Source organism: Sceloporus occidentalis, unplaced genomic scaffold (genome assembly GCF_023333645.1).
Source record: "Sceloporus occidentalis isolate IW3139 unplaced genomic scaffold, rSceOcc1.0.p SCAF_1, whole genome shotgun sequence".
NCBI lineage: Eukaryota > Metazoa > Chordata > Lepidosauria > Squamata > Phrynosomatidae > Sceloporus > Sceloporus occidentalis.
Genome location: NW_028316981.1, coordinates 72,010,664 through 72,026,517, shown reverse-complemented (window position 1 = coordinate 72,026,517; position 15,854 = coordinate 72,010,664).

Here is a 15,854-nt window from a genome sequence, read left to right as displayed (position 1 = left end):
CACATTGAGTAAATAGCTGATTATGATGACTGCAGGTGGGAACATTCTGAAAGAGTTCCATTTATTCAGGGAAGAGAAACCTGAAGCCTACCTACTGAAAGGTAGAACTCCAGCTGGCTGCCAGATGGTTCTGCTACCAAAACCACAGGATCCTGCCTCTGGAATTACTAGCCAAATAAACCTCTAGTTTTGCAGAAAGATCATTAACTAGGTCAAGCCCAAAGCAAGGGTTGTTGGGCAGTGGAAAGGGTATTCACCAAGAATAACAGTTTACTATTTAGGAAGTTAACAATTCTAAAACTAACTGTGACTGATCTCATGCTGTGAGGTGGCAGGGCTGTGCCATGAGTGGCTGTAAGCCATTACTGACACAAACAACTGCAAACTTGAGTTGAAACCAGGAGACATCCCCTCACTGTGTGCTGTGATGCCAAAAAATCAGGTAATGTGAATTGTGGAAATAATTACCACAATTAATAGCCAACATGGGGAAATCAGGCAAAACTCACAAGGTTGTGGTAAGAAATATAACTGAGGATCAAATCTTAATGGTCGCTGGCATCACTTGACATCTGGAGAGGGTTATCCAGTTGGTTCAGGAAGCCAAATTATTTCTATTTTCTTCATGTCCAGCATTTTTAATAGACTAATCCTGTTACTGATTCCGAGCTAAAGGGCCAACTATGTAAACATTCATTTCAATGGTGGTTTAACATCAAAGAGATTAGGATTTAATATAGTGGTTTTCCAGCTGTTACCAGATGTTGCTGAACTATATACTTCCAGAATCACTGCATCGCAGGAGGGGAATGTGTTTGAGAGTTGAAGTCAATCTATACATTTGTTCAAAATCAAGAATCACTAATAACTGTTGTTTCACTTTCCCCCCCATACCGAGGCAGATCAGCAACCTGGCTCTGGCTGGATTCTGCATGCATAGTAGAATGAAGTTGTAGGTACATCAGCCTGCACGTGGGAGATAGCAATAGCAAGTACATTTCTATACAGCTTATCAGTGTACTTAAGCACTCCCTAAGCAGTTTACAATTTGTAAGCCAATTGCCCCCAACAAGCTGAGTACTCATTTTAGCAACCTTGGAAGGAAGCCAGGCTGAGTTGACCCTGGAGCCCCTGGCTGCTATCGAACTCACAATCTTGTGACTGTGAGTGAGTGGCTGCAGTACTGGTGTTGAACCTCTGTGCCACCTGGGCATGTTTTTGAATGGTAAAAAAATATATATCTGCAAGTAGAAAACTCTGTATATACTCAACTATAAGTTGACCTCATGTATCAAGGGCAGGTTTTGGAGCCAAAATTATGGATTTTGATATGACCCATGGATAAATTGAGGGTAAAACATAGGAGCATGGAACAAAGGATCTAAAGGATGAAGGAAAAGAAAACTATGCCAAAGAACTTACAAAATTCCAGCCGGCACAACTATTTGTGCTTACCCTAAAGGCTGGTTTTCTGCCAAGCTAGCAGATTGTAAGCATTCAAATGCAAGTAGATAAATAGGTACCACTTCAGTGGGAAAGTAACAGCGTTTGGAGCAGTCATGTTGGCCACATGACCACTAGAGTAGTCCTCGAACAATGCTGGATCTTTGGCTTAGTAACGATGAGCACCACCCTCTAATGAACGAATCTTTATTTGTATACCGCTATTCCCATGATCACAGCGGTTTACAACAGTAATAAAAACATACTGAAACTACAAAATCCAATAGAAAGAAATCCCCCCACATTAAACAATACAGTACAGCAATAAAAATATCCATCATTCAATCACAGTTAAAAACAGTTAAAAACCAAAGCACCAATTACATCCAATACAATACAGCAACACAAGGGGAGAAGAATGGAATTAGGGAACATGGGGGAAAGCTTGACTAAAGAGGCGAGTCTTTAGATTTTTCCTGAAAGACTCCAGGGAGGGGGCTGAGTGGAGCTCGTCAGGCAGAGAGTTCCAGGTCTGCGGGGCCGAAGCAGAAAAAGCCCTATGTGCAGACACCACATATCTCGTATCAGGGACTCTCAAAAGTTGTTTCTCGCCTGACCTGAGAGTGCGGGGCGGATTATATGGAGAGAGGCGGTCCTCCAAGTACCCTGGGCCCAAGCCATTTAGGGCTTTATAGGTAAAAACCAACACCTTGTATTGCGCCCGGAAGCGGATTGGCAGCCAATGAAGATCTTTCAATACCGGTGTTATATGGCTGGCTCTGGAGTTGCCAGTGACCAGCCTAGCTGCCATATTCTGGACCAATTGTAGCTTCCGAGTTTGGTACAAGGGTTGCCCCATGTAGAGTGCATTACAGAATTCGAGTCGAGAGGTTACCAGTGCATGTACCACTGTTTCAAGGTCCCCCCGGCCCAGGAAGGGTCACAGCTGGCGTATCAGCCGAAGCTGATAACAGGCACTTCTAACTGTCGCATCCACCTGAGAAGTCAGGTGAAGCGACGAGTCCAGAAGCACACCCAGACTGCAAACTGTGTCCTTCATGGGGAGCGTGACCCCATTTAGGACAGGTGGAAAAATTTCCATCCCCGGACCAAGGGAACCTATCACAAGTATTTCCGTTTTCTCTGGATTCAGGCTGAGTCTATTTTCCCTCATCCAGCCCATTACCGACTCCAGACAGGCATTGAGCGGAGAGATGCCATCCCTAGTCACTGCATCAGTCGGAGACACAGAGAAGACTATTTGGGTGTCATCAGCGTACTGATAACACCACGCCCCGTGTCTCCAGATGATCTCTCCCAGCGGCTTCATGTAAATGTTAAATAGCATAGGGGACAAGATTGCTCCCTGAGGGACCCCAGATATAAGGGCCCTCTTATTGGAGCGACAGTCCCCCAGCTCCACCATCTGGAATCTACCCAAGAGGTAGAAACGGAACCACTGCAGAGCAGTGCCCCCGATACTCAACTCCCTCAGGCGATCCAGAAGGATACCATGGTTGATGGTATCGAAGGCCACTGAGATGTCCAAAAGCACTAACAGGGACACGCTACCCCTGTCCATGCCCAGATGGAGATCATCGACTAAGGCGACCATGGCAGTCTCAACCCCATAGCCCGCCCGGAAGCCGGTTTGAAATGGGTCTAGAAAATCCGTATCCTCCAAGATCCCCTGCAGCTGGGAGGCAACCGCTCTCTCAATCACCTTTCCTAGAAATGGCAGCAGTGAAACAGGCCGATAATTATTTCGAATTAGGGGGTCAAGGGAGGGCTTTTTTAATAGAGGTTTTACAATGGCTGTTTTTAGACTGGATGGAAATTGGCCCTCCCTGAGAGATGAATTGACAATTCGGCGCAACATCTCTGTTACCGCCATTCCCCCTTGAACTGCCTAAAGTCTGTTATGACTAGACATTCATGTCAAGGGACTACCTTTACCTTTTTTTAAAAGGCTGGATGGATAAGAGAATAGTGGTGTGTGTGTGTGTGTGTGTGTGTGTGTCTCAGTGCTTCCAGGACAGATTACACTCTTGCTTTTCACCAAGAGATGGTTCCCTTTATTTTATAAGAGGTAGAGTACAGTACTTACATTGACCTGTGGATAAATTAACTCAGGTTTTTTAGGTCAATTATGTGACTAAAATTTCTAGACTTATACCTGAGTATATACAGTACCTCAGTATGGAAAAGACTGAACTAGAACATTTCTTCTTCATGTGCTAATTTTCTGCTTGCAATGAATTTTTTTAAAGACGAGGAGCATACTCAAAAATGATACTTCCATTTGCAGCCTAAAGTGGTATAACTCTATAGTCTCTGACTTCCACCACCTCAGTCTGTTGCAACTGTAGATCCAGAGTGAGACTCTTTATATTATGATAAAAACTGAGATGATTTTAAAGTCCCATGCAAATCCAGTAGTACAGGACTAAAAAAAAAAAAAAAAAAAAAAAAGGAATCCACTGTATTTAAATATGAACATGTAAAGTCTAATATAACCGCCAAACACCTTTTTCCAGTTCTGCTCAGAGGCAAAAGCATCTAATATCTAAGATCAGTTCAGTTGTAGAGCTCTGTTCAGTTGTCATGTTGGTGAGGCCCAAATCCAAGCAAAATACCAACTGGGCTTTTCTTTAAGTGAAACCCACATCTTAAAGGGATCAGAGTGTGTGGAACATGTCTTTTGATACCACTAAGTAGCGTCTTTGTGCTGGCTTTTGCCTCTTGGCACAGAATGGAGGAGCCTGTCTAAACCTCTGGTAGTTTAGATCTCCAGTGCATGGAACTTCCAAGAAACAAAGGGTACAGAGGTTACACAAAGAGAGTTCCTAAGGAAGAGATTAGTGGTCTTAGCGTACAGGAAAAAAACTACTGAAAATAAGGACTTTCAGTTCTATCAGAGAAGCTGGCTTGTATTGAACATACAAATTACTTCATAGTGGTTCACATCAAAGTGAATGTAATCTAGTCTTCCTTTTTCCAAAGTTGTCAGCCTCTGGGAGGTCAGAAGTAGGACAGTGGTCTCCCCTTATTTAAAACATGTTTAATTTCACTCCTTGTATGCGGTGGCTTAGTGGTTAAGATGCCAGTTGTGATGATCAGAATATCAGAAGGTTGGCAGTTCGAGGCCTGAGTACTGCATGATGGGGTGAGCTCCCGTCACTAGTCCCAGCTTCTGCCGACCTAGCAATTCAAAAGATAAATAAGTTCCACTTCTCAGTGAGAAGGTAACAACGTTCGGTGTAGTAAGTCTGGCCACATGACCGCCACAGCAGTCCTCAAACAACGCTGGCTCTTCGGCTTAGAAACGGAGATGAGCACTGCCCCCTACAGTCAGTTATGTCAGTTCATGTCAAGGGACTACCTTTAAAGGTAAAGGTATTCCCTGTTGACAAGTCATGTCCAACCATAGGGAGCAGTGCTCATCTCTGTTACTAAGCCGAAGAGCCAGCGTTGTCAGAGACTACTCTATGATCATGTGGCCAGCATGACTGCACCGAATGCAGTTACCTTCCCACCAAAGTGGTACCTATCTGCTTGAATTTGCATGCTTTCATACTGCTAGGTTGGCAGAAGCTGGGACTAGTGATGGGAGCTCACCCCATCATGCGGCACCCAGGCCTCGAGCTGCCAACCTGCTGATCTTACAATCAACAGAGTAAGCGTCTTAACCATTTGAGCCACCGCATCCCTATCCCTTTACCTTTATAAGAACAAAGCCTAACTTTCCTTGGCAAACTGCATTTTTACTTTTGTTTTTTTGTTCTGCCACATTTTTGTTGCTAGTCTACCTCAGTCTCTTTGCCTGGTTCCCACTTCATCTAAAATCTCTTGTTCAAACTTTGGCTATTGATACCAAGAAAATTCTCTATTCTCCTCTGCTTCTCACTTTCATCCCTTTTCTTTGAGAAAACCATTGAATGTAAAGCAAGTAGATGTGGGTGAGGGAGATCTGACCTGGAGAATACATGACTTACAATGACATTTTGGGTCAAGCTCAACAGAACTGGAACAATGAGACCCATTGGTGGTGTTGCTGGAAGGTAAGTCTCTGGATCACTGACTGGTAATTTAAGGCTCCAGTGGCGGGTAAGGAATGTTAATGGAAAGGGCAAGAGCCTCTGCACTTTTGTAGGCAAGATTCCTCCTTGAAGGAAGTGAAGCCAATATGATAGTGCTGCTCTTGTAACAAGAAACTGGATTCCAGTTTGGGATGGCATAAGTAAATGAGGCATTTCCCTGACAGACCAAAGCTTGCTTTCATAGCTTTGACTCCCCTTCACAAAGCTAAAGATATATGACTGCAGTCATGCTATTCTAGCAATGCAGCTCACTCTTGAATTGTAGATTGATCCTTCATGGGTTATTTTGATCTACGTACTCCCCTCCCACTACCTCATCCCCACCACCCTCATCTTCACCAGTGCCTTTTCAGTCTGTATCTGCAGCCACTGAAGCTACCACCACTTCCAGATCCCTCTGCTTGTCCCGTTTTATTATCTTTCTGAGGGATTATGGCCAAGTCAAGACCTTTCTTAGTGTGTACCTAGGTTTTGTCCAGGGGTATAAAGATGGGGCAGGGGCAAAATGAGAACATTGCCCTCAGATAAGAATTCTACTTCTTCTATGAAAGCTTTCTTTAGTCTCTGTCTTTGCTATAACTTGAAACTTCAGTTGAGCCTTTAGAAATACAGTGTAGGTATCCAAATAAAAGAGACAGGCAAAGTTCAAAAAGCAATGTGAACAAAGCAAATATAGGAGTTCTAAGTATGAATGACTATCAATGTCTCAGTCTTGGCAATAGTATAAATTAGGGGATTGAGGGGAAACTTTATTGGGAGGTAGGCTGCAGTAACCACTGCATTAATTTCCCATGCAATCAAAGTGCTCGTAAAAATTCTACAACAAAGACTTTTAACATATATAGAATGAGAAATGCCAGATATACAAGCTGGGTTCAGGAAAAGAAGAAGTCCTAAGGATCATATTGCAAACCAAACATTGATAATGGAGTGCACCAATGAATTTCAAAAGAAAATCAGCTTGTGCTTTATAGATTATAGCAAATCCTTAGACTGTATAGATCATGAAAAACTATGGATAGCTCTTAAAGAAATGGGTGTGCCACAACTTCTGATTGTTCTGATACATAACCTGTCCTCAAGACAGGAGGTTACTGTGAGGGCAGAATACAGAGAAACAATGGTTTCCAGTTGGCACGGGGGTCAGGCAAGGCTGTATCTCCTCATCCTATCTGTTTAACCTGTACACAGTACACATAATTTTAATATTGTTAAATAATTTAGATTTGATTATATGTATTATCTGTTTTTACAGTTTTGTACTTTAATTGTATAATTGCTTAATTATTGGATAGTTTTATACTTTATTATTCTTATATTGTACGCCATTGACAGGTTTTAATGTTGAATTGGTTATGTCTGTAAAGTGCCATGTAAATTTATGGCACTATATAAATAAACATTGGCGGGATACAGACCGCCCCTTTGGGGCTGCCTGCAGCTGCTCCTTTCAGGCACATATTGGGGCCAGGGCAACCACAGTGGCAGCCCAAAGGCCCCAATCCGGCGCTTTTCGGGACCAGGGAGGAGCGGCATTTTGGTCCTGAAAAGGGGTGTCCTTGGGGCTTCATGCCCCAGGACACCCTGGGGAGCTGCTGCCAGGGGAGAAAGGGGCCGCTTGGCCCCTTTCCCCCAGCTTCGTTCCCGCAGCTGTTTTGTGGCTGTGGGAACGAGGCGCTCCCCAAGAAGGAGCTCTGTTTTGAAGCTCCTTCAGGCACCACTGTTAGGCCACCACAAGCAGCCTGACATGGCTCGAGCATGTCACACCCGTGCCATGCTGTTTGGATGCAGCGCGGCCATCACATCAAAATGGTGGCACCCAACTGTACAGGGTGCTGCCATTTTGACGTACGGAATACATGCTAGGGTTGCGGGGCATCTGTAAGCGACTTCCTGAGGCAACCCTAGCACGTATTCCTTACGTGCTAAAAGGCCTATCTGGAGAGGGCCATTAATAATAATAATAATAATAATAATAATAATAATAATACATAAAGCAGGATTAGATTTGGAAGACAGCAATGTCAAATTTACAGGAAGGATCATCAACAATTTGCAGATGACACCATATACTAGCTGAAAATATTAAAGACTTGGAATGATTACTGAAGAAAGTCAAGTACAAAGGCAGATTTACAGTTGAACATTAACAAAAAAAATGACCACAGATGATTTAGGTGCGGTACACACCGACCTTTTGCACCATACCGGCATTGATTCTAGGTTAGGGACCATGCAGCAACCGCATGGTCCCTAACCCTAGCACGTCGTGGTGGCGTAACAATGTTGGTGCCCTGTGTACACGTGTGCTGCCGTTGTTACATAAGTGCTGTGAGGCATGTGCACGTTGCCGCATGGCGCTTACATTGCGAGTGTGCCATTGGCACACTCACAACATCATTGCGGCACTGGAAAAACAACCCATTTTTTCCAGCTTCTTTTTTCCTCCGCAGTGACGGCACACCATTTGGGGGCTGTGCCATCCCTGTGGAGGAAACTAGGCTGCTGGCAGGCCGCCATTTCTCGACAGTCTGTCCCGGGCCTCACATACCTTTAAAGTAGGTGACGAAGACATTGAAATATTTCAAGCTTTCCCATATCTGAGCTTAATCATCAGTCAGATTGGAGGCTGAAATCAAGAAATCAGAACAAGACTAAGACTTGGAAGGGCAACTGTGAAGGAACTAGACAAGATCTTGAAGTGTCAATATATATAATTGAATAGTAAAGTTATGATTGTGCATACCATTGTATTTCCCATTTCTAGGTATGATTGTGAAAGCTGAACAGTGAAGAAAGTGGAAAAGAAAACAATACACTTATTTGAAATGTGATGCTGGAGGAGAGTTCTATGAGTAGCATAGGGGCTCGACAGATCTCCTGAAAACTGCAGACTGGAGGCTCCCATTTTAACTCTGGGAGGACACCACAGCAGTCAAACCACACGGTGTCCCTCTGGAGTAAAAAGAACCTGCAGAAAGCAGGTTCTTTCTAAGGCACCCGGTGCACATCACGAGTGTGCCATTGGCACGCCAGTGACGTAAGCAATGCGCAGCAATGTCTGTATGCTGTGAGTTGCTTACGTCAAGATGGCGGCTCCTGTATGGACAGGAGACCGCCATTAGGCTGCTGCCGTGATGTGCTAGGGTTCTGGAGCGTGTGGTTGCTGTGCGCTCCAGAACTGTAGTATTGGCGGTAGCACGCCACTTTTAGCCCATCTGTCTTGGGCCATAGATTCCTAAAAACCCAAATCAATGGATCCTACAGCAAATCACACCATAACTCTTCCTAGTATAAGCCATAGTGACTAAACTGAGGCTGTCTTACTTTGGCCATATCATGAGAAGACATGATTCACTAGAAAATACAAGAATGCTCGGTGGGGTAGAAAGCAGCAGGAAAAGAAGAAGACCACATTTTATCTTGATGGAGAGACTCAATCAAAGAAGCCATGGCCCTGAGTCTGTAAGACCTAAGCAAGCAAGATGACAGGATGACTTAGAAGAGTTGAAGTCTGCTTGATGGCTGTTAACAACAACAACAACAACAACAACAACAAAGGCTGCCAAACTAGTATTTCTATTGTTATTTGTGATTTTCAGTGTCAGAGACCATAAGCCTCTCAGTACCAGGGAAACCTGAGCTTGAGGATGTTGTTCAGTTTATGTCTTGCTGGTGGACTTCTCACAGGCTTCTGTGTGAACAAAATGTCAGACTAGATGGGCCTTTGGTCTGATCCCACACAGTCATTCATATGACAGGTTTCTTAACATCCCCAGTTTATATCCAGAGAATGCACACAGACATATTTTTCACTGGCTGACGTGCATCAAATATGAGAGAAATCGTTAAATGACATGCATGGATGTACGAGTCAGCCCTGAATCTTCCTTCTTGCCCTGTTAACTATAAGCTCAAAATCGTATCCATTCAAATACACTCAGAATTCTCTCAGTCTTTCATGAAGAAATATGGAAAGACTACAATAAATGATTACTGCTGTAAGAATTGTCTACGTTCAGAGATGGAAAGAAAATTATTTCAATACAAGACGATTGACTGACAAAGACTGTTGAACTTGCTGAGATGGGTAAACTGATAGCTTTGATCAAGGAAAAAGCTTTGATTAATTCTAAGAAATATTGGGAATTGCTTATTTCTTTTATGCATTCTTATTAGGGTCAAATATCCATTTTAGATTTGTTAAGTGAACTAGACTAGATTATATAGTAGAATTAAAAGATACATTATTGTTTAAAGGAAGTCTGAAAATTAAAGAGAAATAACCATCATTTAGTGAGGGGGAAGTTACTAGTATGTTAGTTATATGTAGTTATGTTTGTGAATTTGTATTGTGTACTTGTGTGTAGCTTGTGTTTATGTGTAGAAAAAATATATACTGTAGTATATTTGTTTATATTTTTGTGTATTGATAAAATGATTTTTGAAAAATTGTTTCAATCTTACATGAGGGGAAGAATCTTCTTACACAATGCAGTTGAGATGTAAATGCTATTGAAAGCTATCATTATGAATTGGTGGGTCAGGATCCTGTGGGATGTTGGGACACTTTTGAAATGGGTGAGTCTGAAACAGTTCAAAATGTTCTCTTCTGCACTGAGGGAAAAACTGTGCATATCTTATTACTCAGATGTCATTGACTGGACCACACTACACAACTTTATTGAAGAGCAGATTATATAAACATATTCATTGCTCCTAACCTAATGAATGTTGTGAGAGTAATGTTTTCACTGCTTCTGAAATCAGTGATTCTGAAGGGGCCTCATATATACAGAAGGATAAGATTCTCAAACATAATTCAGCAGAGTGACGAGCATCACTTCAATTTCATGTTTTTTTGTGGGGAAGACAAGCATTTTTGGGGACCGTGTGTCCTTGGGCCAGTGGAATCTATATTTTGGATGATAGCATTCTCAACATGCATGCATCTTTCACTGACTCTTTGGCCCTGTAGAACGCATCCCATTAAGTCTAACAGTTGGGACCACGCTGCTCCCGCTGAGGAGAGACACATGAAGACAATAGAGGCAATGTGTGCTGCTTAATGAAAGCATCTGACTCCAATTACGGCTCCCTTGGATTTGCATTTCTGCTTAATTGAGGAAGTGAGAGTGAAGCTGGTATGGCTCCTTGTGGGTTCCAACAGCCTTTTATCCGACTAGTATGTGTTTAATTAGCCAGCAATGAGTTGGCTGTAGTTATCCCCAGAAGGACTTAATGAAGTCATCTTCCAAGATCCCTTGCCACTTTATCGGATCTCTGGCCGTGTCCGGGTGTGAGTGATGGGGTTCACATGACATTGATCGTGATCAGTCTGGGGCTAGATGTTCGGAAAGATATTAGTGGTTTGTGTGTTGATTTTGCACAGGGAAAGGGAAAGGCAGATAAATGTGAAGTTTTACGTGGTATGGTGGTATGAGTGTTGGATTATGACTCCAGAGACTAGGGTTTGATTTCCAACTTCGTCATGAAATCCACTGGGTGACTTTGGGCAAGTCACATGCTCTCAGCCTCAGGGGAAGGCAATAGCAAATCTCTTCTGAACAAATCTTGCCAAGAAAACCCCATGATAGGGTCACCATAAGTTGGAAACAATCTGAAGACAGAAAATAACAACAATCTGCCCATAAAACAAATATACAACAAGATTTGATCTAGTTTAATATCTTCTGCCTTATACAGTTACTTACTTACATGTCAAGTAATATGCTCAGTATGAGTTATCACTTGGTACTCTGTGTGCACAAAAGGAACCAACAGAGCAAAGCTGTGCTGATTGTGTTTGACTTTCTCCCAATGCTATAACTCCCCAAACTATGAACCACAGATATGCTTGTTACTCAACACCTTATACTGCCCACACGTAAAGAGGATATTTGAATCATGAGTTCAACTTCTCTACATTTTCTGTAATGTTTGACAGAATTGTTTGGCCAAAATGATTAGTTATACAAGTCTGTTGCAGCCATTCTCTTTCACAAAAGAGCTTTAAATGTGGGGTGATAGATAGGCCTAGTGATTACTCTTCATTAAGGTTTAATCCAGTTCTCCCTTGGGATTTGTCTTTTGAGATAGGTATTGTTGCCCAGCCTGAAGACCTGAAGAATGGATAGCTTATCTGCACCAGCCCTCAAAAGGTCTAGCTCTGGGTCATGTCTAGAGACCTTACACCTTGGTACAGGCTCCTGCTCCTGCTCTAATTACAAGGCATTATCACAGTCTCCATGAATTCCTCAAATGAAACCATTTCTCCAAAAGCAGACCATCTGCTCCAGCCAGTTTCCATCTGTGTGCTTATCTTCTGGTAGTCTGCTCTGATCCTAGCTCAAATGGCAGCAGAGACCCATGAAAAAGAACAAGGACCTTTCAGTGTGTCTGTGTGCGCACGCACGTACGCCTTCAAGTCATCTGTCAACTTATGGTCACTTATTAATTTCATAGGGATTTCTTAGGCAAGGCATCCTCAGAGGTGATTTGGCCAGTTCCTATCTCCGAAATATAGCCGACAGCACCTGGTATGCATTGGCAATCTCCCAACCAGGTTGACCTTGTTTATCTTCCAAGATCAGATGGGATCTGGTGCCTTTTTAGGCCCTGCCTTTCAGAATTTTTGTTGTTGTTGTTGTTGTTGTGTGCCTTCAAGATAATCATGAAAATTTCTGATTTATGGCCATTCTAAGGTGAACCTACCATGGGATTTTCTTGGCAAATTTCTTCAAAGGGAGGTTGCCATGAGGCTAAGGCAGTGTGACATGCCCACAGTACCTTACTTCAAAGCAGATTCAACTCTTTTAAAAATATTATTATTGTAATAAATAACCACTGTTATACCTGTTCTACAGAACCTCTGGCAAGATGGACACTCTGAACGGTTGATTCTAAACCAGTTTAGACCCTCTGTCTTCTGCAGTTGAATTGCTTTATCAGTTAAACCAGGCATTTACTAACTTTTCGTTATGCCTTATATACTAGGTTGATATATGACCAACTCTGTTTTCTGTTTTCTTGAAACATCTGCATGACTTGTTGGTAATATGGCAGAGTGGTGTTTCCTCAAGTGTTTTCTATCCATCTGGCGTTTGGTGTAGTGACTGCTTGAGAGAAGAGGAAACAACAGCTCCATTGGGATGAGTGAAGCATTTGCTGGATTTTCTTTGTCGGTTTGTAAACCATTTGGAGGCTGTGCTTCTTCACTAGTTTCCCTATTCTGTCTGTGACTCCTTTGATGTATGGTAAAACCACCTTCCCTTTGGGTGGCTGCTTGTCTTCACTTCTCTGGGTTTTCCTGGGCCTGGCAGCCCTTCTGATGTCTGAGCTGGAATAACCATTGGCCTGTAGAGCCCGGTCCAAGTGCTTCAGTTCATCTTCCAAGAAGTGGGGTTCACAGATGCATTTTGCTCAGTCTACCAGTGTTTGTGCTTCTTTTTTGTCCTGGGTGATGCTTGGAGTTCTTGGGCAGGTATCGGTCTGTATGTGTGGGTTTTTGGTATATTGTGTGACCCAAGGATAGGTTCGGTTTGCGGATGACAAGTACATCCAAAAATGGCAGTGTTCCTTCCTGGCAGCCACCCAAAGGGAAGGTATTTTTTTACCATACATCAAAGGAGTCACAGACAGAATAGGCAAAGTGGTGAGGAAGCACAGCCTTCAAATGGTTTACAAACTGACAAAGAAAATTCAGCAAATGCTTCGCTCAGCCAAGGACCAGAGAGACCCTCTCACAGCTGCAGGAGTTTACCACATACCATGCAGCTGCGGAAAAGTCTACATAGGGACCACAAAATGCAGTGTGCAAACAAGAATCAAGGAACACGAGAGACACTGCAGACTGGGCCAGCCAGAAAAATAAGCAGTAGCAGAACATGCCACAAACCATCCTGGGCATAAAATACTGTTTGAAAACACTGAAGTTCTGGACCATGCCAACCTTTACCATGTCAGGATGCACAGGGAAGCCATTGAGATTCACAAACATCTGGATAATTTCAACTGGAAAGAAGAAACCCTTAAAGTGAACAAAATTTGGCTACCAGTCCTGAAGAATAGCAAAATAAGGACTCAGCAAATGCAAATAGAAAACCATTCAGAATCAGGGGCTTTCCCAGCAGATAATTGATCACCAATTAGCAGACATTAATCCTCGTTTGCATTAGCCTCCCAGCCTGAGGTCAGCCATCAACACAGAACTATACACATGCAAATCACTCCTGCATTCCCAGGCTCACACAGTATATATACACCCAATTTTTCCAGGCAAAGCATTCTCTGAAGATGCCAGCCACAGATGCTGGTGAAACGTCAGAAAGAAACTCTGCTAGAACATGGCCACATAGCCCGAAAAACCCATTAAAAACTTTGTACAACAGGCATTGAGATAATGAGGTTTGTGGGATTTTTATGCTGCTGCTATACAAAAAGTAAATGATAGAATCACACTCATGTGCAGTGAATGACTAAATGGTACCAGGTTTTTCATACATTATGCTCCGGCGTGAAGAAATGAATCTATGAGCTAGATCTAAAATGATTCTTTGGTCATGTGTCACTTGCATTTGAACACATATTTCAATATTTTTCTTGCTTGTCAATCAAACCTAGATCCCCCCCCCCAACTGACTAAACAGAGAAAACATTATTTTTCACAATCTTTAAGTTTTCTTCTTCCCCCCTTTAGAAAGCAAGAGAGCTATGAACTGCTTTGTGAAAGGATACTTTGCAAATAAATAAATAAACAAATCTGGATTTCTGTTTGACACTCAAGTAGTTAGACCTTTGTTTTAAAGGAATTAAACAAATTCATATTGCTGGGCTGTATCACTTTGATAATTTTTTTTGCCCTTCCCTCAAACAGGTTAAAAAACATGTCCTTTGGAAGACAATGACAAATTAGGTGAAAATAAGGCTATCCATGTAAAAGAAGATAGATGGACTATGGTGATCAACTTTCATAAGGGTCTTATTCTGTGATTGTGCATCTTTCACTTACATTTAGAGATGCTTAAGCCAACAGGTTTGTGCTCATTTCATTTGCAGGAAAAGAAGCTTCAGGTTTTGGGTTGCTATAGAGGCGTATTCTGTTTGTTGTTTGTTTGTTTGTTTGTTTTTTGTCTTGCAAATTATAGTTAAGCAGCCAGCTAGGAATTCTTCTTCATTGACTCTTGTCTGTTTCCCTTCACGATCTCCAACCATAGACCAGAACACATGTTTTGTCTTATGTTACCAACAAGTCCAATTGCTTCCAGGCGAGTTAATCTCTGTCAAAATATTAGTTTTCTGAAGCTGGATGTCTTTCTCTTGTTTAATTACCAGTAATGCTCTCATTATAAGAAGTAATGTCTTCAGTCTCATTCCCCATCCCTGCCTTACATTCCAGTCAGGCCATTGCATTGGTGGAATTTATCTTGATTTAGGCTTCAGTCTTAGTATATTTACTTGGAAATGAAACAACTGCTACTCAGTGAAACAACAGCTACTGTTGCCGCTGCTTTTACCACCACTTCCTTTTATAAAGCAGCTCTAATTTTCAGTGTGTGTGTGCATGCGTATGCCTTCAAGCCATCTGCTGATTTATAGTGACCCCATGAATTTCACAGGGGTTTCTTAGGCAAGGAATGCTCAGAGATGATTTGCCATTGCATTCCTTTGAAATATAGCCTACAGTTACACTTCATATTCCTTGGGAGCTCCCCATCCAAGTGTATTAACCAGGCATGTCACAGGATGCATCTATATTGTAGAAATAATTCAGTCTGCTTTGGTTCCATCCTACAGAATATTACCCCAGGATCTCTCCTCCTTTCACCCCTCCCTTCTGATATTAAATTAATATAAAATGATTGTTTGAGGCTCATAGCCACAAATACACCTCCTGTGCAAGGAAACTGCCAAACCATATAAGGTGATCCAGACTCTATTTGGGAATCTGGAAGGCTCAGCATGAGAGGGGCAAGAGCACATCACTGAGGAGAGATCCATCAGGATCAGAATCTGCATAATCCATCCGCTGATGTGAGCGACTCTGAGTAATAAACTTTGTGTTTACAAGTAAACAAAAATCCAAGAGTACCCCTCTCTGGGAACGATATTCCTTTGTCCATGGACATTTGCATTGATTGTCTGACCATTCCCAACTTCCCCTCCCATTCTTCTCTCCTGGACAATTCGCTCCAATCCCAGGTTCTGCCCCGGGATAGGTTTTACAATATAAATATGTCTGCTTGGGCACTAACAGGTTGATCTTGCTTGAAGTCAGGCAACCCATTTTTAACTGCATCTCACTTGACTCCT